This window comes from Lithobates pipiens, unplaced genomic scaffold, assembly GCF_037356315.1.
Source record: "Lithobates pipiens isolate NorthernLeopardFrog02 unplaced genomic scaffold, aLitPip1_a1.2 Scaffold_28, whole genome shotgun sequence".
NCBI lineage: Eukaryota > Metazoa > Chordata > Amphibia > Anura > Ranidae > Lithobates > Lithobates pipiens.
This window is the reverse complement of record NW_027507789.1, coordinates 80,943,225-80,966,756: the sequence shown is the minus strand read 5'-3', so window position 1 is coordinate 80,966,756 and position 23,532 is coordinate 80,943,225. Positions and strand designations below refer to the sequence as shown.

Genomic DNA, 23,532 nt, shown 5'->3' with positions numbered 1-23,532 from the left:
GTGCGGGAACATGGGGGGAGACATGATGCACATGTTTTGGAGATGCCCGAAGTTGATCCGCTACTGGACAGAGGTGACAGGAACCATTGATCGGGTGGTTGGAACCTCCACCAGGATGGGGGCGAAGTATTGTCTCCTGGGATTAGTTGAAGGAGTTGGAAACTCGGGAAGTAGCCAGATGGCAGTTCTGAGATGCCTATTTCAGGCAAGGAAACTGATTGCCCAACCCTGCTTAGCCTCCAATGTTGGCAATGACTTGTTTTTTTTCGCTTGTTTCCCAAGATGACCATGTTGGCGTTTGTCAAGATGGTTGAGAGTGCCCGAAGAGATCGCCTATGGCCCCATCACCTTGAAAGTGCCTGATCTTGTCTGATCTCGGAGGCTAAGCATTGTTGGGCCTGATTAGTAACTGGATGGGAGACCAACTGGGAATACCAGGTGCCGTAGGATTCTTTTTATGTTGTTGGCGTTGACATGGGTTTTTTTTTCCGCTTGTTTCCCAAGGTGATCATCTTGGCATTTGTCAAGAGGGCTGAGAGAGCCCAAAGAAATCTCCTACGGCCACATCCCCCTGAAAGCGCCCGATCTCATCTGATCTCAGAGGCTAAGCAGGGTCCGGCCTAGATAGTATTAAAGGTGCTGTAGGAATCTTTTTATATTGTTGGCTTTGACCTGTTTTTCTTTCGCTTGTTTCCCAAGGTGACCATTTTAGCATCAGTCAAGAGTTTTGAGTATGTCCCAAAGCGTTCGCCTGAGGTCACATCACCCTGAAAGCGCCCGATCTCAGAGGCTAAGCAGGGTCTGGGTCAGATGGGAGACCGCCAGGGTCTATGTTGTTGGCGTTGACCTTTTTTTTTTCACTTGTTTCCCAAGATAACCATCTTGGTATTTGTCAAGAGGGTTGAGAGTGTCTAAATAGAACACCTATGGCCACATCACCCTGAAAGCGCACAATCTCATCTGATCTCGGAGGCCTAGCAGTGTACGGCCTGGTTAATACCTGTATGGGAGACCATCTGTGAATACCAGGTGCCCAACAAGAGGGTTGAGAGTGCCCAAAGAGATCATCTACGGCCCCATCACCCTGAAAGCGCCCAATCTCATCTGATCTCAGAGGCTAAACAGTGTCGGGCCTGGTTAGTACCTGGATGGGAGACTGCCTGGAAATACCAGGTGCCATAGGCTTCTTTTTTTGTTGTTGGCTTTGAACAGTTTTTTTCGCTTGTTTCTCAAGGCGACCATCTTGGCGTTTGTCAAGAGGGTTGGGCGTGTCTTGAAGAGAACGCTTACGGCCACATCACCCTAAAAGCACCCGATCTTGTCTGATTTCAGAGGCTTAGCAGCATCAGGCCTGGTTAGTACCTGGACGGGAGACTGCCTGGGAAGACCAGGTGACATAGAAGGATCTGGCCTGGTTAGTGTCTTGATTGGGAGATCGCCTGGGAATTCCGGATGCCGTAGGATTCTTTTTATGTTGTTGGCTTTGACCTGTTTTTTTTCCCTTGTTTCCCAAGGTGACCATCTTGGCATTTGTCAAGAGGGTTGAGAGTGCACAAAGAAATTGCCTACGGGCACAACACCCTGAAAGCGCCCAATCTCGTTTGGTCTCAGAGGCTAAGCAGGGTTGGGCCTGGTTTGTACCTGGATGAGAGACCTCCTGGGTTTTCCAGATGCCGCAGGCTTCTTTTTATGTTGTTGGCGTTGACTTGTTTTTTTTGTTTGTTTCCCAAAGTGGCCATCTTGGCATTTGTCAAGAGGGTTGAGCGTGCATTTGATCTCAGAGGCTAAGCAGGGTTGGGACATGGTTAGTACCTGGATGGGAGACCGCCTGGGATTTCTCGATGCCATAGGCTTTAGTTTTAAGTTGTTGGCATTGACTTATTTTTTTATTTTTATTATTCTTTTATTAAGTAGAACAACATAAATATAACAGTCAACCATACAGCATGACCCAGGGTCACAATTACATGCTAACAAAAAATAGGCAGCCAAATATTTCTGGGTTCTCAGAGGGGAGTCCTACAGTTTCATGCAGAAAATAGAGAAACCCCACCTCCGACATGTAGTACAGTATAACTAGTGCAGCTCCGTTCGGACAAATGTAATCATGGAGAACAACTGGGACCACAGCGAGCCAGCTTATCATGACCTACGTGAACTAGAGTAAAATATGAGCCGGTCATGTCCAGAACCCTGGGGTTCTTCTGGGTCCCGAAGGCTAGTAAGGAGACAAGGCATAGTCAAAAGGGAGGACGGGGGAAGAAGAGAGTGCAAAGACGGAGAGAGAGGAGGTGGGGGGATGGCGACGGGGAAAAAAAGAAAAATAAAGACAAAAAGGGAGGGGGGGAATGCCACCCAGGGCAGACATGGCCTACGTAGGTAAACGTTAGATGTTCAGTCGTTTTCTGGGACGGAGGCACTGCTCACCTCCCGAATGTAGTCTCGAGTACCAGTGAAATACCTCCAGGGCCTCCATGTAACACTAAATGCCTCTTCAGTGTTGTGAAGGGTGGCGGTCAATTCTTCCATCCGGAGAATATGATTGACTTTGGAATACCACAGCACCTTGGATGGGGGCTGAGGCTGCCTCCACAGTGCGGGAATGCAGGCCCGGGCGGCATTCAGGAGTTGCATTGTGAGGGTTTTTTTGTATTTTCGAACAGGCTGTTCGGTCAAGTGTAGAAGGCACGCTACTGGGAACCCAAAAGTTCCTCAAGGTCGGGCATGCCCAGAAAAGGTGTCCCATGGTCCCCATATCTGAATTTCACCTCCAACAAACATCCGGGATCGATCTATCCATTTTATTCAGAAGGTATGGGACTCTATACCAGCGTGAGACTATCTTGTATCTTGATATTGGTTTGCGATGGAAGCTTTATGTACTAAGGTCAGGATCTTCCCTATCTGTTGTGGGGTAAATGTGATGCCTAAGTCCCTCTCCCATTTGTGGATAAATGGTGGGGGTCGACTCCTCCTCCTGACTACTCAATAGTTTGTACAGGAGGGAGAGGGTGTGTCGCACAGGTTCCCTTTTGTGACAGATGGATTCATAGGGTGTCAGGTCTCTAGGAGTGTAGGGGGCCCTTTGTATGGCCAGAAGAAAGTGACAAAGTTTATAAGCACTAAACAAGTCAAGCGGAGGGTCAGAAAGCTCGGCGACAGTTTGCGTGGTCGGGAGCCCTCCCGTGGGCCACACCTCTCCCAGATGCTGTTTCCCCACCACTGTCAACTGTCGCAGTTTCTTGTTGGTAAATCCCGGTGGGAAGTCTGGATTACCTATAACCGGAGTCATTGGTGATGGCAGGGGAGCAATGTGTGTGCAGCGGAACAACCTCCGCACAACAGCCAACCTAGCTCCCACTACGGGGTGACCTCTGAGGTCTTTTGGTAGGGAGGACAGGAGCCACGGGGAGGTCAATAGGGGAATGGATCCATCCTCAATCTCCATCTCCACCCACTGCTTGTGTGGGCCATTACAATGCCAATCAACGACTCTCTCTAGCAGAGTCACTCTGTAGTATTGTCTGAGATCTGGGAGACCCAGACCCCCCTTGTCCTTTGGTCTGGCAAGCAATTGCAAACGGGCTTTGGGCAGTTTGCGCGCCCAAATAAAGTCCCGGAGCAGCACCTGCAGTTGTCTGAAAAAAATTGGGGGTAACCGGATCGGTAATGTCTGGAACATGTATAAGATCCGAGGGAGGGCCATCATTTTGAATGCATTACAGCGCCCGAACCAGGTCAGTGTTAAAGCATGCCAGTTTCCCAAATCAGATTTCAGTCTATCCAGGAGAGGGACAAAATTAAGCAGGTACAATTGCGCTAAATCCGCTGCGATGTCAACGCCCAGTTAACGTATAGATTTTTCAGCCCAGTAGAATGGAAAAGCGGACCGGAGCCTCTTGGCCTCACCATCCGGGACCGATATATTCAATACAGCCGACTTGGCGCAATTGTTTTTATAGTTTGATAGGCTGCCGTGTCGCTGTAGAGACGCAAGTATTTTGGGAAGCAAAATGTGTGGATTGGAGACGGAAAAAATTAGATCGTCAGCGTACGCCGCAATTTTGTGGTGTGCCGAGGGTTTGGATATGCCAGTAATATTCGGGTCATTCCGAACGTGACACATAAGTGGTTCCAGTGTCAGAATTAAAATTAGGGGAGACAGAGGGCACCCCTGCCTCGTCCCATTAGTGATGGGGAAAGAGTCCGAGCACCCCTCGGTCACCCGTACCGCTGCCGACGGCGTGGAGTAAAGCGACATTACCCAGCTCATCATGTTGGGGCCAAGACCTATATGTTCCAGGGTGGCCTGCATAAAGTGCCAGGCCACCCTGTCAAAGTCCTTCTCCGCGTCCGTTGACAACATAAGCAAGGGCCTTCCCTGTTAATGCGCCGCATGGATTAAATTGAGAACTCGGGCCGTATTGTCTCTAGCTTCCGACTTATTTATATTTTTTTGCTTGTTTCCCAAGGTGACCATCTTGGCGTTTGTCAAGAGGGTTGAAAGTGCCTGAAGAGATTGCCTACGGGCACATCACCCTGAAAGCACCCGATCTCGTTTGATGTTGGAGGCTAATAGAGTCGGGCCTTGTTAGTACCTGGATGGGAGACCGCCTGGGAATACCAGGTGTCGTAGACTTCTTTTTATGTTGTTGGCGTTGACCTGTTTTTTTTTTCGCTTATTTCCCAAAGTGACCATCTTGGTGTTTGTCAAGAGGGTTGAGAGTGCCTGAAGAGATTGCCTATGGCCACATCACTCTGAAAGCACCCAATCTCGTCTGATCTTGGAGGCTAAGAAGAGTCTGGCCTGGTTAGTACCTGGATGGGAGACCACCTGGGATTACCAGTTATTGTAGGCTTCTTTTTATGTTGTTGGCGTTGATTCGATTTTTTTTTTTTCTTGTTTCCCAAGGTGACCATCTTGGCATTTGTCAAGAGGGTTGAGAGTGCCCAAAGAGATCGCTTACAGCAGCATCACCCTGAAAGAGCCCTATCTCTTCTCTTCTCTGAGGCTAAGAAGGGTTGGGCCTAGTTAGTACCTGGATGGGAGATGGCGTTGGAATACCAGGTGCCGTATTCTTCTTTTTATGTTGTTGACATTGACCTGTTTTTTTTTTTCACTTGTTTCCCAAGGTGACCATCTTGGCATTTGTCAAGAGGGTTGAGAGTGCCCGAAGAGATCACCTATGGCCCCATCACCCTGAAAGCGCCCAATCTCGTCTGATCTCGGATGCTAAACAGTGTCGGGCCTGGTTAGTACCTGGATGGGAGACCGCCTGGGAATACCAGGTGCCATAGGCTTCTGTTTTTTTTATTTTTTATTTAGTAGTATGCGACATACAATGTAAAGGCAACTTCACAGAATGTGTGATACAAATAGTTACAATCAAATGATCATATTGCATGGATATCAGAGCCAATGGTAAGAAGTCTGAGGAGAATAGCACGTGTACAGCTTTGCGGTCATATCAAGATGAGATTAAAGCTCCATCTCGTTGGGATCCTCTACCACTTAAAATATTATTGATACTAGCCCTGCTACCCTCGAAGAGTTTAGATATCCATAGATAGGGGAAGAGTATTGTGTAGTAGTCAAATGGGGTCGGAACATACCATTTTCTTTTCCCTTTTTTGAGTTAAGAAAGGAAATAGTAGAACTGAAAGGAGGGAGAAGGGGAAAGAGAAGATTGGGGAAGGAAATGGCACAAAAGGAAAAGAAGGGGTAAGGGGGTGTCGTGGGTAGAGTGGATAGGATGGGGTCCCCTCCCAGGGAGCAAGAGACGCCCTCGGCTCACCAGCTCATCAGCTGTCCAACGTTTGGAACAGCGATCTCCAACGATCACCATGAGCTTACTATGTCTCGCGGAGGTATTCTTCCGAAAAGCGAAACTGGGTCCAGTAGAACCATCTGTTCCCATGCTCCTCCGTTTTATCCCTCATTGTGGCAGTCAGGTCTTCCATTCGTTCAATATCATTTACCCTTGCGAACCACTGGGTCACCATTGGAGCAGATTGCTCTTTCCACTGACTTGGGATGCAGGCCCTAGCTGCATTGAGGAGATGTTTAAGTAAGGACTTATGATAACGCTTTCTCGACATAGGAGTTAGATTGAGAAGAACTGCTGCGGGATCATTGGCTAAGGAAATGTCTGCGAACTTGTGGATGAGTCTCAGGACAGGCTGCCAGAATGTTTGTAATTTAGGGCATTCCCAGAAAATGTGGAGAATGGTGCCAGTCTGTTGCCCACAGTGACAGCAGCGGTCAGATTGACCGGGGAATATTTTGGCCAACACCACCGGTGTACGATACCAGCGTGTGATCAGCTTATATGAGATCTCCTGATATTTACTGCAGAGTGACGACTTATGGGCGAAAAAGAGTATTCTGTCCTTCTGTGGTTTGGAGAATGTAGTTTGTAAGTCCCTTTTCCATTTAGCTAGGAAGGGTGGATCCGTGGAGGATTGTGCGTCTGTCAGGATTTGGTAGGACCTAGAGAGGGAACCACGAATTGGGCCATCATCCAGGCAAAGTTCCTCGAAGGGGTGGAATTGTCTAGAGAAGAACGAATGGTTAGGTAGTGGTCCGAGGAAATGGATTAGCTGTCTAGCTCTCCAGCTATCCAATGCAACAGGTACTTGCTCTAGCAGTATGGTCCCCGTGGGAATCAAGCCCCGTGGGTCCAAGAAATAGGGCTGCTCTCAGAAGCCCTTTCGGGGCTTGCCTGGTAAAGGCCTGGTCAGACAGGCCCGGAGGGAATCTAGGATGTCCAATAATTGGGGTCATAGGAGAAGGGAAGTTAGTCAGGTGGGAAAGGTGAAAAAAACTATCCATCTCGGCGAGCGAGGGGCCAATTAACGGGTGAGTAGTCACACAGGGCTCCAATGGCCTCCCCGCCCAAGGCAGACCAGCCAGTGGAACCCGCGCCATCTCCTGCTCTAGCTTGACCCATAGCTTCAGTTCCCCATGCCGGTGTCTTATCACATATGGTTCCCCATCGGATAGTGTCCGCTGTGTACTGCGCATGCGCAGTACACAGCAACACAGATTCCGAAAATTGCCGAGCATGAACGGCGCCTGCACACCGAGTCCAGGTTCTATCCCCGCTATCCAAGTGGACATAGAGTAAGAATATAAAAGAGCCGAGCGCAGCGAGGCCGAGCCCGAAGCGTGGCGAGCAAAGCTCGCCTGCGAGGGACCCTCTAATATTCACAACCCTATGTCCGCTTGGATGGTGGGGCTACCACCTCCACTCACCGCGCAGGCGCCGTTCAGCTTCGGAAATTTTCCGAAGCTTTGTCTGCTCCGTACTGCGCATGCGGACACTATATCATGGCCGGACAGTATATGGCAGAACACCGGCACCAGTCAACCACCGGTGTCATGTGCGTCGCTGTGTAATATAGAGCAGGGTCCGGGAAGCCAATACCTCCCCGCAATTTCGGTCGCAATAGCATTGCCCTACCAATACGCATATGTTTTCCGCACCAGAGGAACTTGATAAAGATTGAGCGAACCGCATGAAAGAAAGTCTGGGGTATTTTGATAGGTAAGGCTTGTAGTAGATACAGAAGTCGTGGCATCGCGTTCATCTTCAACACATTACAGCGTCCGAACCATGACAGAGCTAGTGGGTCCCATCTTTTAAGGTCCGCTGTAAGCCCATAGGCTTCTTTTTATGTTGTTGGCTTTGACCTGTTTTTTTTGCTTGTTTCTCAAGGCGACCATCTTGGCGTTTGTCAAGAGGGTTGGGCGTGTCTTGAAGAGAACACTTACGGCCACATCAACCTGAAAGCACCCGATGTTGTCTGATTTCAGAGGCTAAGCAGCGTCAGGCCTGGTTAGTACCTGGATGGGAGACTCCCTGGGAAGACCAGGTGCCATAGAAGGATCTGGTCTGGTTAGTGTCTTTTTTTTTTTTTATTCTTTATTTATGGATTGCAGGTAATACAGAGACAAACTGTAAAAGACATAGATCCCTCAGTTTTCCAGGTTAACAAAAATACATAGTTAATACTTCGTGGGGGACCGGGGGAAACCTAACAACTTATGTCAGCAGCAGCCCCAGCCGTGGCTAGGCCACCACATTATCCCACTCTAATGATCTGGCACCCCAGTGTCTACTTATAAACCAGGGCAGTCCCCGGGGCGATCCCCCTCAAGGCCCAGACTGAGGGGCCTCTAACATCGGTCACCTTCATTCTATTGGTCAAAGAGCTCAGCCGGGACCACCCCGAGGGCCGCCAACCCCTGGCTGGGAAATCGAGGGAACAAAACGAAAAGATCCTTGCAATCACCATGTATTTTAATTATACTTGGGAGTTAGGGGGTAGGGAAAGAGGGGGGAGCAAATGGGCAGGAGAAGGGGATGGGGGTAGAAAGAATGAAAGTTATAGGGGGCTAACAGTGCTACGAGGCAGACGGGGGAGAGAGTGAACCAGGGTGGTATACGAGAAGGGAGAGAAAGAAAGAGGACTCCGATGGGTTCCCACGGCCGGACCCTTCCCTCTATACACGTGCCAGAGCCTACAGATAGGATCTGTATGCGTCGGAAAACCTGAACAGGCTCCAAGACAACCAACGAGCAGTGTGCTCTTCCTCCCTGTCGCCTAACGCTGATGTGAGCTGTTCCATACGGTAGATGTCGAGTCCAGGTTCTATCCCCACTATCCAAGTGGACACAGAGTAAGAATATAAAAGAGCCGAGCGCAGCGAGGCCGAGCCCGAAGCGTGGCGAGCGAAGCGTGGCGAGCGAAGCTCGCCTGCGAGGGGCCCTCTAATATTCACAACCCTATGTCCGCTTGGATGGTGGGGCTACCACCTCCACTCACCGCGCAGGCGCCGTTCAGCTTCGGAGATTTTCCGAAGCTTCGTCTGCTCCGTACTGCGCATGCGCAGTACGGCGCGGACACTATATCATGGCCTGACAGTATATGGCAGAACACCGGCACCAGTCAACCACCGGTGTCATGTGCGTCGCTGTGTAATATAGAGCAGGGTCCGGGAAGCCAATACCTCCCCGCAATTTCGGTCGCAATAGCATTGCCCTACCAATACGCATATGTTTTCCGCGCCAGAGGAACTTGATAAAGATTGAGTGAACCGCATGAAAGAAAGTCTGGGGTATTTTGATAGGTAAGGCTTGTAGTAGATACAGAAGTCGTGGCATCGCGTTCATCTTCAACACATTACAGCGTCCGAACCATGACAGAGCTAGTGGGTCCCATCTTTTAAGGTCCGCTGTAAGCCCATAGGCTTCTTTTTATGTTGTTGGCTTTGACCTGTTTTTTTTTGCTTGTTTCTCAAGGTGAGCATCTTGGCGTTTGTCAAGAGGGTTGGGCGTGTCTTGAAGAGAACGCTTACGGCCACATCAACCTGAAAGAACCCGATCTCGTCTGATTTCAGAGGCTAAGCAGCGTCAGGCCTGGTTAGTACCTGGATGGGAGACTCCTTGGGAAGACCAGGTGCCATAGAAGGATCTGGTCTGGTTAGTGTCTTGATTGGGAGATCGCCTGGGAATACTGGATGCCGTAGGCTTCTTTTTATGTTGTTGGCTTTGACCTGTTTTTTTTAGCTTGTTTCCCAAGGTGACCATCTTGGCCTTTGTCAAGAGGCTTCAGAGTGCCCAAAGAGAGTGCCTACGGCCAAATCACTATACTATATATCTATATCTATAATAATAAATAATATTTTTAGTTATTATATATAAGATACTATATAGGGGATTTGGCCGTAGGCACTCTCTTTGGGCACTCTGAAGCCTCTTGACAAAGGCCAAGATGGTCACCTTGGGAAACAAGCTAAAAAAAACAGGTCAAAGCCAACAACATAAAAAGAAGCCTACGGCATCCAGTATTCCCAGGCGATCTCCCAATCAAGACACTAACCAGGGGGGGCGTGGCCTAGGCATGAAGGAGTGAGGACGCTCTTTTCCGGAGCTCCCGGTCCGTGACCCCTCCGCACCCCTTTACCACAGTTTGGTCGCATATTTCGGCATCGCCGACATCTCCGCGCTTCGGCGGAACACAGCCAGCCGAGCGGGGTCCGCCGCTGCTGCCATGGACAGGTACTTGGTCCCGCTGCAGCCTCCGGCCTCCACGCCGGATCCAGCCAAGATGGCGCCCGCGGCCTCCGGCGCTCCAGGACACGCGGCACAGAGGGAAGGTGAGCAGACTGCTATGCAGGGACACGACATGCCCCCGTTCTCCCCGCCTAGTGACTTGTCCCCGTGTCTCCCCCGCTCACTGTCCATGGCCTCGCTTGACAGCCCGGACCATAGCGGCCTGCCACCCTGGTTCCCTCACAACTCCCAACTGTCCCAGAGACCCTCCCGCAGTGGAAGCCTCATCCCAGGACCGAATGGCCAGGCTGCTCTCGCCTCAGACACACAGGGGGACCCACCGCTGCCACCAGCACCAGCATTATTGGGGGACAAGGCCATCCTAGCTTTACTCCAAAACCTTCCCACTAAAGCAGACTTTAGCCGTATGGCAGCCAGGATTGAAACGACCTTGTGACATGAAATCGCAGGGGTCAAACGTGACGTGTCGGCTACGAACGAGCGGGTGACCACCCTGGCATCGGATGTGACCTCCCTGACCACTGATGTTTCTGGCCTGCAAGCCGCACATGATACCCTTGCTGACAGAGTGGCACAGTTGCAACTCCTAGTGGATGACCTTGAGAATCGCAACCGCAGATGCAACATCAGGATCAGAGACTTGCCCGAAGCCACTGGCCAGGCAGACCTCAAAGCCACAGTTACAGCTATATTTAACGCCTGTCTGGACTGCGCTGCTGACACAGCCATTGATAGAGTCCACAGGACCCTGGGCCCCAGGAGCCCCACAGAGAACCGGCCACGTGACGTTTTATGCTGTCTCCACAATTACTCAGTTAGGGAGGATGTCCTGCAAGCGTCGTGGCGCAAAGGCAGCATTGATTTTGACGGGGCCCAAGTCACCCTTCTGCCAGATGTATCCCGCAAGACCTTCCAGATGAGACGCTGTCTGCGACCCCTTCTGGAACACCTAACTGAACGGAGGATTCCATACAAGTGGGGCCATCCGTTTCACCTTATAGTGCGCAAAAATGGGAGGCCCCTTGCGCTACGACACCCTTCGGAGGTCCCGTCCTTTCTGGAGGCTTTGGGCCTGCCCTCGGTTCAGGTCCCCGACTGGTTGGCTCCTGTTGTCCCCCAGGGAGCAGTGGCCCCGACGAACAACCCCTCAACCAGGCCACAGAGAGTGAGACGCCACCGTCGATCCCAACGTCAGAGATCGCAGGCCCCCCAAGATCGTGAACCCTGAGAGAGTACAGTAATTTTCCGTTATTCCTGTGTTATACCCTTTTTTTTTTGTTTTCTTTTTCTCTACCAACATAGACGGCTGGAGTATCCAGCTTTGTGTTGTTTACCATGCCACGGGCCATTGTTCCCAGTGCCCCCGCTAGGGGAGAGGAAGGACATTGGAAGAACAGAGTTGGACACTGCGCTTCCTGGACGAAGCCCTGAGTCATTGGCGGTACTGTTCACCATTCTCGTTACTGTTTATCTACAGGTGCCCTAGTCTCCGCGCTCTTTGTGTTTTTGGACTGCCTGGTGGTGCCCCCCGGGTGCCCCTGGGCGGCGTTCCCGCTCCCTCCCCCTCTCCCCCCCCCCCCTTTTTTCCATTTTTTTTTGGGATGGGGGGGAGGGGCGGGTGCCTGGGTGGTATAAATTTATCTATACTCTGTGTTGAAAAGCTTAATATGTTGGTCTAATTATGCACTGTTCTACTGTTGTTAACTGCCCGATACCTGCTGCAGTGATGTTCTATAATGCGTTTGATGTCGTAGTTAAGATGCCAAAGAAGCTCCGTGCACGCCCGATTGCGACTGCATGGACCATGGGATGCTGGAGGGGTACTGCACCGACGAGTTCCTCCCTCTGCAGTGCCTTACCTCTTCCCCCACTAGGTCCCTCTGCCCTAACCGGCAGGTTCTCTCCGATAGGAGCTTTAGCAATTCCCCGATCTATCCCCACCCCTCCTACCCTCCTCCTCCCTACTAACTCCGGACCTTCTCCGCTTCGTTACTGCTTTTCCTTTTTCTCCTCCTCTTCCTCTGTGCTTGAACTCTATATCTACTACTGACTCTGGTGGGGACCGCCGGCCGGGTACCACTGCCGTCATGGCCCTGAAGCTGGTTTCCTGGAATGTGAAAGGGCTGAATGTACCTGAAAAAAGGTCCAGCTGCCTAACAGAATTGTGGCGGATGAAGCCCCAAATAGTTTTTCTCCAGGAGACCCATTTCAGGACAGACCAAATACCACGGCTTTATAGTAAGCACTTCCCCCTGGCCCACCACAGCACGTCCCCTACTTCCAAATCGAGAGGAGTGTGTGTTCTTCTTGCTAAAAACTTGCCGTGGCGCCTGTTAGCTGTCCAAGCCGATAGTGAAGGGAGATATCTCTTCATTAAGGGAACTCTCCACTCGCAAACTTTTACTCTTGCCAACCTATACATGCCGAATGTGGACCAGCTGCCGGCCTTAGAAGCATGCTTGGATGCCCTGGCTGCATTCTCAGAGGGTACTTTGATCGTTGGGGGGGACTTTAACCTCACCTTGGACCCCCGCAGAGACTCATCATCGGGCACCTCTGCGATTTCTGCGAGAACGCGTTCACACATAAGAGACCTGCTACACTCCCACCGACTGATCGATGTGTGGCGTACGCTTCACCCACAGGATAGGGACTATACATTCTTTTTCACCGCTCATGGTTCTTACTCACGTATAGATATGTTTTTAGTCACCCACAATGCTATCCCGGCGGTCACAGACGCTCAGATAGGCCACATAGCCCTGTCTGACCATGCCCCGATTTCTTTGATGCTGAAGCTACAACAGGAGTCGCGTGGTCAGTCCTGGTGGAGACTGAACGAGTCTCTCCTGAAGGACCCTGAGACCCACGCAGACCTGCTTAGGGAATTAGAAAGTTACTTTGATCATAACCGTGATTCTGTTTCCAACCCCCTCATGTTATGGGCGGCTCATAAATGCTACATTAGGGGCATTCTTATTAAACATGGTCATAGACTCAAAGTGGCCAAAACTGAGGCTCTCTCCAAACTTATTGGCAAGTTGCATGCGTGTAAACAACGACACAAATCCCAGCCGACTGCTGCGCTGGAGGTAGAGGTGAGAGATCTTAGAGAACAAATCAGAGATTTCTCTCTCTTTCAGGCTAGAACCAGACTCATGTGGGTCCGCAGGACGTATTATGAATATGGAGACAAGTGTAGTAGGTCCCTAGCGAACTCCCTGCGTGCCCAACGCAACGCGTCCTTCATTCCAACCATAACCTCCCCTTCGGGTGCCAAGCTTCATGATTCACGGGAGATAGCGGAGTGTTTCCGATCTTTCTATGAAGCCCTTTATAACTTGCACCCCCGGGACTCAGGAGACGCCCTACAGGCCGGCACAGCGGCCATTGACGAGTACCTAGCTTCGGCAAACCTCCCGTCGCTGACACAGGAAGAGATAGAGCTTCTCTCGCAACCTATCTCCCCGGAGGAATTGTCGGCAGCGTTAAGAGACTCACCCAAGGGCAAGGCACCAGGCCCAGATGGGTTTACGGTCCCTTATTATAAGGCCTTCCTCTCCCTGTTGTCCACGCCGTTTGTGTCAGCTTTTAACGCCCTATTGGAGGGCCAGACCTTTCCACCGGAGCTGTTGCAGGCAAGCATCTCGGTCATACTCAAGCCGGAGAAGGATCCGCTTCTCTGTGCGAACTACAGGCCCATCTCCTTATTAAACAGCGACCTTAAGCTCTTCACTAAGATACTGGCGGAGCGGTTGGCGCCCATTCTCCAACGCCTAATACCTCTGGATCAGGTGGGGTTTATTCGTAACAGGGAAGCCCGAGACAACACTACCAGGACAATCAATGTTATAGAACGCGCCAGACGCCTTAAACTACCGATTATGTTGCTCTCTGCGGACCCAGAAAAAGCGTTTGACAGGGTGAGCTGGCCTTTTTTGCTAGCCACCCTGCGAAGCTTGGGTGTACCCCCCCATGCTTTCATGGGTTACAGCTCTTTACTCGTCACCGACGGCGATGGTTAGGGTCAATGGGTTTGCCTCGTCGCGTTTCACTATTGGCAATGGAACGAGGCAGGGATGCCCGTTGTCCCCCCTTTTGTTTGTCCTATCGCTTGAACCCTTGCTGCACCACATCAGGCAGAACATAGACATCAAGGGCCTGGACACCCCCTCACACCACCATAAGGTCGCAGCCTTTGCAGATGACCTCTTGTTCTATGTCTCGGAGCCTCACATTACATTGCCGAATCTCTTAGCGGAAATAAGACGATATGGCACCCTGTCAAATTTTAAAATTAACTTACAGAAATCGGAAGCACTCAACGTCTCCCTGTCTACCAACGCCCAGACGAGTCTAAGCACTAATTTTCCCTTTCGTTGGGCAACTGGGGCTATACAATATCTGGGTACCAAGGTTCCCCCGGACCCACATCTGATTTTCCAATTGAATTTCCAGCCGCTTCTAAAAAATTTTGCCATAGATCTAGAGAGGTGGTCAAAGTTGGCGACCTCTTGGTTTGGGAGATGCAATGTGCTCAAAATGAATGTAATGCCCAGACTCTTGTACCTATTACAAGCCTTACCGATAAAAATCCCCCAATCATTTTTTAAAGCCATGCGCTCCATCTTTATTCGATACGTATGGCAGGGCAGGCCTCCAAGACTCAGCCGAACATTACTGCTCAGATCAAAAGACAAGGGAGGGATTGGCCTCCCAGATCCGGCATGGTACTATACGGCGGTGCACATGAACAGAGTAGTTGACTGGTGCAGACACCTGAAGTCCCTGTGGGTTCGTCTGGAGCGTGAATCCGTACCATTTCCAGGTTTGCCCTGGAGTGGACCGGGCTGGTCGGGAGCGACGCGGGCACACCCACTCATTGAGCCAACGTTACAAGAGCTAGACAGATATTTTACCCTGACGGGCGTGCCCAGTTTCCCTTCGCCCATGACTCCTATTATTGGACACCCACGCTTTGAACCCGGCATGACGGAAAAGTCTTTCCGCCTCGACCCTGACCGGGACCTTGTGCGGGCCTCTTCTTTTCTTGGCCCTAGGATGTGGACAGCGGTCTCCACTATGTACGAGGCGTTAGCAACCACGGCCCTGGGACAGTGGAAGCTTGCCCAACTCTCCCACTTCTTGAAATCTTTGTCAAACAGTGGCGAATTCCGCAGACCCCTAACATCGTTTGAGGAGGTATGCTCAGGAGAGGGACCGACCCGAGGGTCTCTTTCCCTGTCATATCGCATCCTACTGGACCAACTCTCCCAGGGTAACCTGGTGTTCGTGGAAAAATGGGAGCGAGACCTGCATGTCCGGCTCTCGCCAGACCAGAAGAACCGCGCGCTTCTTTTTGCGCACAAGTCATCCCTATGTAGTAAATACCAGGAAATAGCTTATAAAATTTTGACCCGATGGTACAGGACCCCCACTGTCCTGGCGGCTATGTTTCCCGGTCACAGCCCTTTGTGCTGGAGATGCGGTGAACAAGCCGGCACGTTACTACATATCTTTTGGGAATGCCCTCAACTGGCCCATTTCTGGAGACAGGTTCTCAATATCATTTATGACCTCACGGCTATTGATCTCCAGAACAACCCAGCTGCGATCTTCCTCAATCTGACTCCACTCTCGAGCAAGAAGTACCATAAATCTCTCTTAAAACATCTTCTGAGTGGGGCCAGGGCATGTATACCTAGCATGTGGAAACAGCAGGCCGCTCCACTGGTGTCTCACTGGTTTGCAAGAGTTTGCGACATCTACCGTATGGAACAGCTCACATCAGCGTTAGGCGACAGGGAGGAAGAGCACACTGCTCGTTGGTTGTCGTTGGTTGTCTTGGAGCCCCCCATCCCCTTCTCCTGCCCATTTGCTCCCCCCTCTTTCCCTACCCCCTAACTCCCAAGTATAATTAAAATACATGGTGATTGCAAGGATCTTTTCGTTTTGTTCCCTCGATTTCCCAGCCAGGGGTTGGCGGCCCTCGGGGTGGTCCCGGCTGAGCACTTTGACCAATAGAATGAAGGTGACCGATGTTAGAGGCCCCTCAGTCTGGGCCTTGAGGGGGATCGCCCCCCGGACTGCCCTGGTTTATAAGTAGACACTGGGGTGCCAGATCATTAGAGTGGGATAATGTGGTGGCCTAGCCACGGCTGGGGCTGCTGCTGACATAAGTTGTTAGGTTTCCCCCGGTCCCCCACGAAGTATTAACTATGTATTTTTGTTAACCTGGAAAACTGAGGGATCTATGTCTTTTACAGTTTGTCTCTGTATTACCTGCAATCCGTAAATAAAGAATTAAAAAAAAAAAAGACACTAACCAGACCAGATTCTTCTATGGCACCTGGTCTTCCCAGGGAGTCTCCCATCCAGGTACTAACCAGGCCTGACGCTGCTTAGCCTCTGAAATCAGACGACATCGGGTGCTTTCAGGTTGATGTGGCCGTAAGCGTTATCTTCAAGACACGCCCAACCCTCTTGACAAATGCCAAGATGGTCGCCTTGAGAAACAAGCAAAAAACAACATAAAAAGAAGCCTATGGGCTTACAGCGGACCTTAAAAGATGGGACCCACTAGCTCTGTCATGGTTCGGACGCTGTAATGTGTTGAAGATGAACGCGAGGCCACGACTTCTGTATCTACTACAAGCCTTACCTATCAAAATACCCCAGACTTTCTTTCATGCGGTTCGCTCAATCTTTATCAAGTTCCTCTGGCGCGGAAAACATATGCGTATTGGTAGGGCAATGCTATTGTGACCGAAATTGCGGGGAGGTATTGGCTTCCCGGACCCTGCTCTATATTACACAGCGACGCACATGACACCGGTGGTTGACTGGTGCCGGTGTTCTGCCATATACTGTCCGGCCATGATATAGTGTCCGCGCCGTACTGCGCATGCGCAGTATGGAGCAGACGAAGCTTCGGAAAATCTCCGAAGCTGAACGGCGCCTGCGCGGTGAGTGGAGGTGGTAGCCCCACCATCCAAGCGGACATAGGGTTGTGAATATTAGAGGGTCCCTCGCAGGCGAGCTTTGCTCGCCACGCTTCGGGCTCGGCCTCGCTGCGCTCGGCTCTTTTATATTCTTACTCTATGTCCACTTGGATAGTGGGGATAGAACCTGGACTCAGTGCGCAGGCGCCGTTCATGCTCGGCAATTTTCTGAATCTGTGTTGCTGTGTACTGTGCATGCGCAGTACACAGCGGACACTATCCGATGGGGGACCATATGTGATAAGACACCGGCATGGAGAACTGAAGCTATGGGTCAAGCTAGAGCAGGAGATGGTGCGGGTTCCACTGGCTGGTCTGCCTTGGGCGGGGAGGCCATTGGAGCCCTGTGTGACTACTCACCCGTTAATTGGCCCCTCGCTCGCCGAGATGGATAGTTTTTTTCACCTTTCCCACCTGACTAACTTCCCTTCTCCTATGACCCCAATTATTGGACATCCTAGATTCCCTCCGGGCCTGTCTGACCAGGCCTTTACCAGGCAAGCCCCGAAAGGGCTTCTGAGAGCAGCCCTATTTCTTGGACCCACGGGCATGATTCCCATGGGGACCATACTGCTAGAGCAAGTACCTGTTGCATTGAATAGCTGGAGAGCTAGACAGCTAATCCATTTCCTCGGATCACTACCTAACCATTCGTTCTTCTCTAGACAGTTCCACCCCTTCGAGGAACTTTGCCTGGATGATGGCCCAATTCATGGTTCCCTCTCTAGGTCCTACCAAATCCTGACAGACGCACAATCCTCCACGGATCCACCCTTCCTAGCTAAATGGAAAAGGGACTTACAAACTACATTCTCCAAACCACAGAAGGACAGAATACTCTTTTTCGCCCATAAGTCGTCACTCTGCAGTAAATATCAGGAGATCTCATTTAAGCTGATCACACGCTGGTATCGTACACCGGTGGTGTTGGCCAAAATATTCCCCGGTCAATCTGACCGCTGCTGTCGCTGTGGGCAACAGACTGGCACCATTCTCCACATTTTCTGGGAATGCCCTAAATTACAAACATTCTGGCAGCCTGTCCTGAGACTCATCCACAAGTTCACAGACATTTCCTTAGCCAATGATCCCGCAGCAGTTCTTCTCAATCTAACTCCTATGTCGAGAAAGCGTTATCATAAGTCCTTACTTAAACATCTCCTCAATGCAGCTAGGGCCTGCATCCCAAGTCAGTGGAAAGAGCAATCTGCTCCAATGGTGACCCAGTGGTTCGCAAGGGTAAATGATATTGAACGAATGGAAGACCTGACTGCCACAATGAGGGATAAAACATGGGAACAGATGGTTCTACTGGACCCAGTTTCGCTTTTCGGAAGAATACCTCCGTGAGACATAGTAAGCTCATGGTGATCGTTGGAGATCGCTGTTCCAAACGTTGGACAGCTGATGAGCTGGTGAGCCGAGCGCGTCTCTTGCTCCCTGGGAGGGGACCCCACCCTATCCACTCTACCCACGACACCCCCTTACCCCTTCTTTACCTTTTCTGCCATTTCCTTCCCCAATCTTCTCTTTCCCCTTCTCCCTCCTTTCAGTTCTACTATTTCCCTTCTTAACTCAAAAAAGGGAAAAGAAAATAGTATGTTCCGACCCCATTTGACTACTACACAATACTCTTCCCCTATCTATGGATATCTAAACTCTTCGAGGGTAGCAGGGCTAGTATCAATACTATTTTAAGTGATAGAGGATCCCAACGAGATGGAGCTTTAATCTCATCTTGATATGACCGCAAAGCTGTACACGTGCTATTCTCCTCAGACTTCTTACCATTGGCTCTGATATCCATGCAATATGATCGTTTGTTTGTAACTATTTGTATCACACATTCTGTGAAGTTGCCTTTGCATTGTATGTCGCATACTACTAAATAAAAAAAAAAAAAAAAAACAGAAGCCTATGGCACCTGGTATTCCCAGGCGGTCTCCCATCCAGGTACTAACCAGGCCCGACACTGTTTAGCATCCGAGATCAGACGAGATTGGGCGCTTTCAGGGTGATGGGGCCGTAGGTGATCTCTTCGGGCACTCTCAACCCTCTTGACAAATGCCAAGATGGTCACCTTGGGAAACAAGTGAAAAAAAAACAGGTCAATGTCAACAACATAAAAAGAAGAATACGGCACCTGGTATTCCAACGCCATCTCCCATCCAGGTACTAACTAGGCCCAACCCTTCTTAGCCTCAGAAAAGAGAAGAGATAGAGCTCTTTCAGGGTGATGCTGCTGTAAGCGATCTCTTTGGGCACTCTCAACCCTCTTGACAAATGCCAAGATGGTCACCTTGGGAAACAAGCAAAAAAAAGAAAACGAATCAACGCCAACAACATAAAAAGAAGCCTACAATAACTGGTAATCCCAGGTGGTCTCCCATCCAGGTACTAACCAGGCCCGACTCTTCTTAGCCTCCAAGATCAGACGAGATTGGGTGCTTTCAGAGTGATGTGGCCATAGGCAATCTCTTCAGGCACTCTCAACCCTCTTGACAAACACCAAGATGGTCACTTTGGGAAATAAGCGAAAAAAAAACAGGTCAACGCCAACAACATAAAAAGAAGTCTACGACACCTGGTATTCCCAGGCGTTCTCCAATCCAGGTACTAACAAGGCCCGACTCTATTAGCCTCCAACATCAAACGAGATTGGGTGCTTTCAGGGTGATGTGCCCGTAGGCAATCTCTTCAGGCACTTTCAACCCTCTTGACAAACGCCAAGATGGTCACCTTGGGAAACAAGCAAAAAAATAAAAATAAGTCGGAAGCTAGAGACAATACGGCCCGAGTCCTCAATTTAATCCATGCAGCGCATGTACAGGGAAGGCCCTTGCTTATGTTGTCAACGGACGCGGAGAAGGCCTTTGACAGGGTGGCCTGGCACTTTATGCAGGCCACTCTGGAACATATAGGTCTTGGCCCCAACATGATGAGCTGGGTAATGTCGCTTTACTCCACGCCATCGGCAGCGGTACGGGTGACCGAGTGGTGCTCGGACTCTTTCCCCATCACTAATGGGACGAGGCAGGGGTGCCCTCTGTCTCCCCTAATTTTAATTCTGACACTGGAACCACTTATGTGTCACGTTTGGAATGACCCGAATATTACTGGCATATCCAAACCCTCGGCACACCACAAAATTGCGGCGTACGCTGACGATCTAATTTTTTCCGTCTCCAATCCACACATTTTGCTTCCCAAAATACTTGCGTCTCTACAGCGACACGGCAGCCTATATGTATTGAATATATCGGTTCCGGATGGTGAGGCCAAGAGGCTCCGCTCCTCTTTTCCATTCTACTGGGCTGAAAAATCTATACGTTAACTGGGCGTTGACATCGCAGCGGATTTAGCGCAATTGTACCTGCTTAATTTTGTCCCTCTCCTGGATAGACTGAAATCTGATTTGGGAAACTGGCATGCTTTAACACTGACCTGGTTCGGGCGCTGTAATGCATTCAAAATGATGGCCCTCCCTCGGATCTTATACATGTTCCAGACATTACCGATCCGGTTACCCTCAATTTTTTTCAGACAACTGCAGGTGCTGCTCCGGGACTTTATTTGGGCGCGCAAACTGCCCAAAGCCCATTTGCAATTGCTTGCCAGACCAAAGGACAAGGGGGGTCTGGGTCTCCCAGATCTCAGACAATACTACAGAGTGACTCTGCTAGCGAGAGTCGTTGATTGGCATTGTAATGGCCCACACAAGCAGGGGGTGGAGATGGAGATTGAGGATGGATCCATTCCCCTATTGACCTCCCCGTGGCTCCTGTCCTCCCTACCAAAAGACCTCAGAGGTCACCCCGTAGTGGGAGCTACGTTGGCTGTTGTGCGGAGGTTGTTCCGCTGCACACACATTGCTCCCCTGCCATCACCAATGACTCCGGTTATAGGTAATCCAGACTTCCCACCGGGATTTACCAACAAGAAACTGCGACAGTTGACAGTGGTGGGGAAACAGCGTCTGGGAGAGATGTGGCCCACGGGAGGGCTCCCGACCACGCAAACTGTCGCCGAGCTTTCTGACCCTCCGCTTGACTTGTTTAGTGCTTACCAACTTCGTCACTTTCTTCTGGCCATACAAAGGGCCCCCTACACTCCTAGAGACCTGACACCCTATGAATCCATCTGTCACAAAAGGGAACCTGTGCGACACACCCTCTCCCTTCTGTACAACCTATTGAGTAGTCAGGAGGAGGAGTCAACCCCCACCATTTATCCACAAATGGGAGAGGGACTTTGGCATCACATTTACCCCACAACAGATAGGGAAGATCCTGACCTTAGTACATAAAGCTTCCATCGCAAACCAATATCACGATACAAGATAGTCTCACGCTGGTATAGAGTCCCATACCTTCTGAATAAAATGGATAGATCGATCCCGGATGTTTGTTGGAGGTGAAATTCAGATATGGGGACCATGGGACACCTTTTCTGGGCATGCCCGACCTTGAGGAACTTTTGGGTTCCCAGTAGTGTGCCTTCTACACTTGACCGAACAGCCTGTTCGAAAATACAAAAAAACCCTCACGATGCACCTCCTGAATGCCGCCCGGGCCTGCATTCCCGCACTGTGGAGGCAGCCTCAGCCCCCATCCAAGGTGCTGTGGTATTCCAAAGTCAATCATATTCTCCGGATGGAAGAATTGACCGCCACCCTTCACAACACTGAAGAGGCATTTAGTGTTACATGGAGGCCCTGGAGGTATTTTACTGTTACGCGAGACTACATTCGGGAGGTGAGCAGTGCCTCCGTCCCAGAAAACGACTGAACATCTAACGTTTACCTACGTAGGCCATGTCTGCCCTGGGTGGCATTCCCCCCCTCCCTTTTTGTCTTTATTTTTCTTTTTTTTCCCCGCCGCCATCCCCCCACCTCCTCTCTCTCCGTCTTTGCACTCTCTTCTTCCCCCGTCCTCCCTTTTGACTATGCCTTGTCTCCTTACTAGCCTTCGGGACCCAGAAGAACCCCAGGGTTCTGGACATGACCGGCTCATATTTTACTCTGGTTCACGTAGGTCATGATAAGCTGGCTCGCTGTGGTCCCAGTTGTTCTCCATGATTACATTTGTCCGAACGGAGTTGCACTAGTTATACTGTACTACATGTCGGAGGTGGGGTTTCTCTATTTTTTGCATGAAACTGTAGGACTCCCCTCTGAGAACCCAGAGTTATTTGGCTGCCTATTTTTTGTTAGCATGTAATTGTGACCCTGGCTCGGTATGGTTGACTGTTATATTTATGTTGTTCTACTTAATAAAAGAATAATAAAAATTAAAAAAATAAGTCAATGTCAACAACTTAAAACTAAAGCCTATGGCATCGAGAAATCCCAGGCGGTCTCCCATCCATGTACTAACCATGTCCCAACCCTGCTTAGCCTCTGAGATCAAATGCATGCTCAACCCTCTTGACAAACGCCAAGATGGTCACCTTGGGAAACAAACAAAAAAAACAAGTCAACGCCAACAACATAAAAAGAAGCCTGCGGCATCTGGAAAACCCAGGCGGTCTCCCATCCAGGTACAAACCAGGCCCAACCCTGCTTAGCCTCTGAGACCAAACGAGATTGGGCGCTTTCAGGGTGTTGTGCCCGTAGGCAATTTCTTTGTGCACTCTCAACCCTCTTGACAAATGCCAAGATGGTCACCTTGGGAAACAAGGGAAAAAAAACAGGTCAAAGCCAACAACATAAAGAGAATCCTACGGTATCCGGGATTCCCAGGCGATCTCCCAATCAAGACACTAACCAGGCCAGATCCTTCTATGTCACCTGGTCTTCCCAGGCAGTCTCCCATTCAGGTACTAACTAGGCCTGATGCTGCTAAGCCTCTGAAATCAGACGAGATCGGGTGCTTTCAGGGTGATGTGGCCGTAAGCGTTCTCTTCAAGACACGCCCAACCCTCTTGACAAACGCCAAGATGGTCGCCTTGAGAAACAAGCAAAAAAAACAGTTCAAAGCCAACAACAAAAAAAGTAGCCTATGGCACCTGGTATTTCCAGGCGGTCTCCCATCCAGGTACTAACCAGGCCCGACACTGTTTAGCCTCTGAGATCAGATGAGATTGGGCGCTTTCAGGGTGATGGGGCCGTAGATGATCTCTTTGGGCACTTTCAACCCTCTTGTTAAACGCCAAGATGGTCACCTTGGGAAACAAGCGAAAATAAACAGGTAAACGCCAACAACATAAAAAGAAGCCTACGGCACCTGGTATTCACAGATGGTCTCCCATACAGGTATTAACCAGGCCGTACACTGCTAGGCCTCCGAGATCAGATGAGATTGTGCGCTTTCAGGGTGATGTGGCCATAGGTGTTCTATTTAGACACTCTCAACCCTCTTGACAAATACCAAGATGGTTATCTTGGGAAACAAGTGAAAAAAAAAAGGTCAACGCCAACAACATAGACCCTGGCGGTCTCCCATCTGACCCAG

The 23,532-nt window shown here is 50.3% G+C and overlaps 7 pseudogenes; 4 read left to right on the top strand and 3 right to left on the bottom strand.

Moving 5' to 3' along the window:
* The first annotated feature begins 331 nt into the window (after positions 1–331).
* On the top strand, positions 332–450 carry LOC143936730 (5S ribosomal RNA; annotated as a pseudogene).
* A 616-nt stretch (positions 451–1,066) lies between these two features.
* LOC143936954 (5S ribosomal RNA) lies at positions 1,067–1,185 on the top strand (annotated as a pseudogene).
* Positions 1,186–4,740: 3,555 nt separating this feature from the next.
* Positions 4,741–4,859, top strand: LOC143936555 (5S ribosomal RNA; annotated as a pseudogene).
* Positions 4,860–5,182: 323 nt separating this feature from the next.
* Positions 5,183–5,301, top strand: LOC143936397 (5S ribosomal RNA; annotated as a pseudogene).
* Positions 5,302–18,992: 13,691 nt separating this feature from the next.
* LOC143937292 (5S ribosomal RNA) lies at positions 18,993–19,111 on the bottom strand (annotated as a pseudogene).
* A 322-nt stretch (positions 19,112–19,433) lies between these two features.
* LOC143937467 (5S ribosomal RNA) lies at positions 19,434–19,552 on the bottom strand (annotated as a pseudogene).
* Positions 19,553–23,074: 3,522 nt separating this feature from the next.
* Positions 23,075–23,193, bottom strand: LOC143936616 (5S ribosomal RNA; annotated as a pseudogene).
* Between the last annotated feature and the right edge of the window lie 339 nt (positions 23,194–23,532).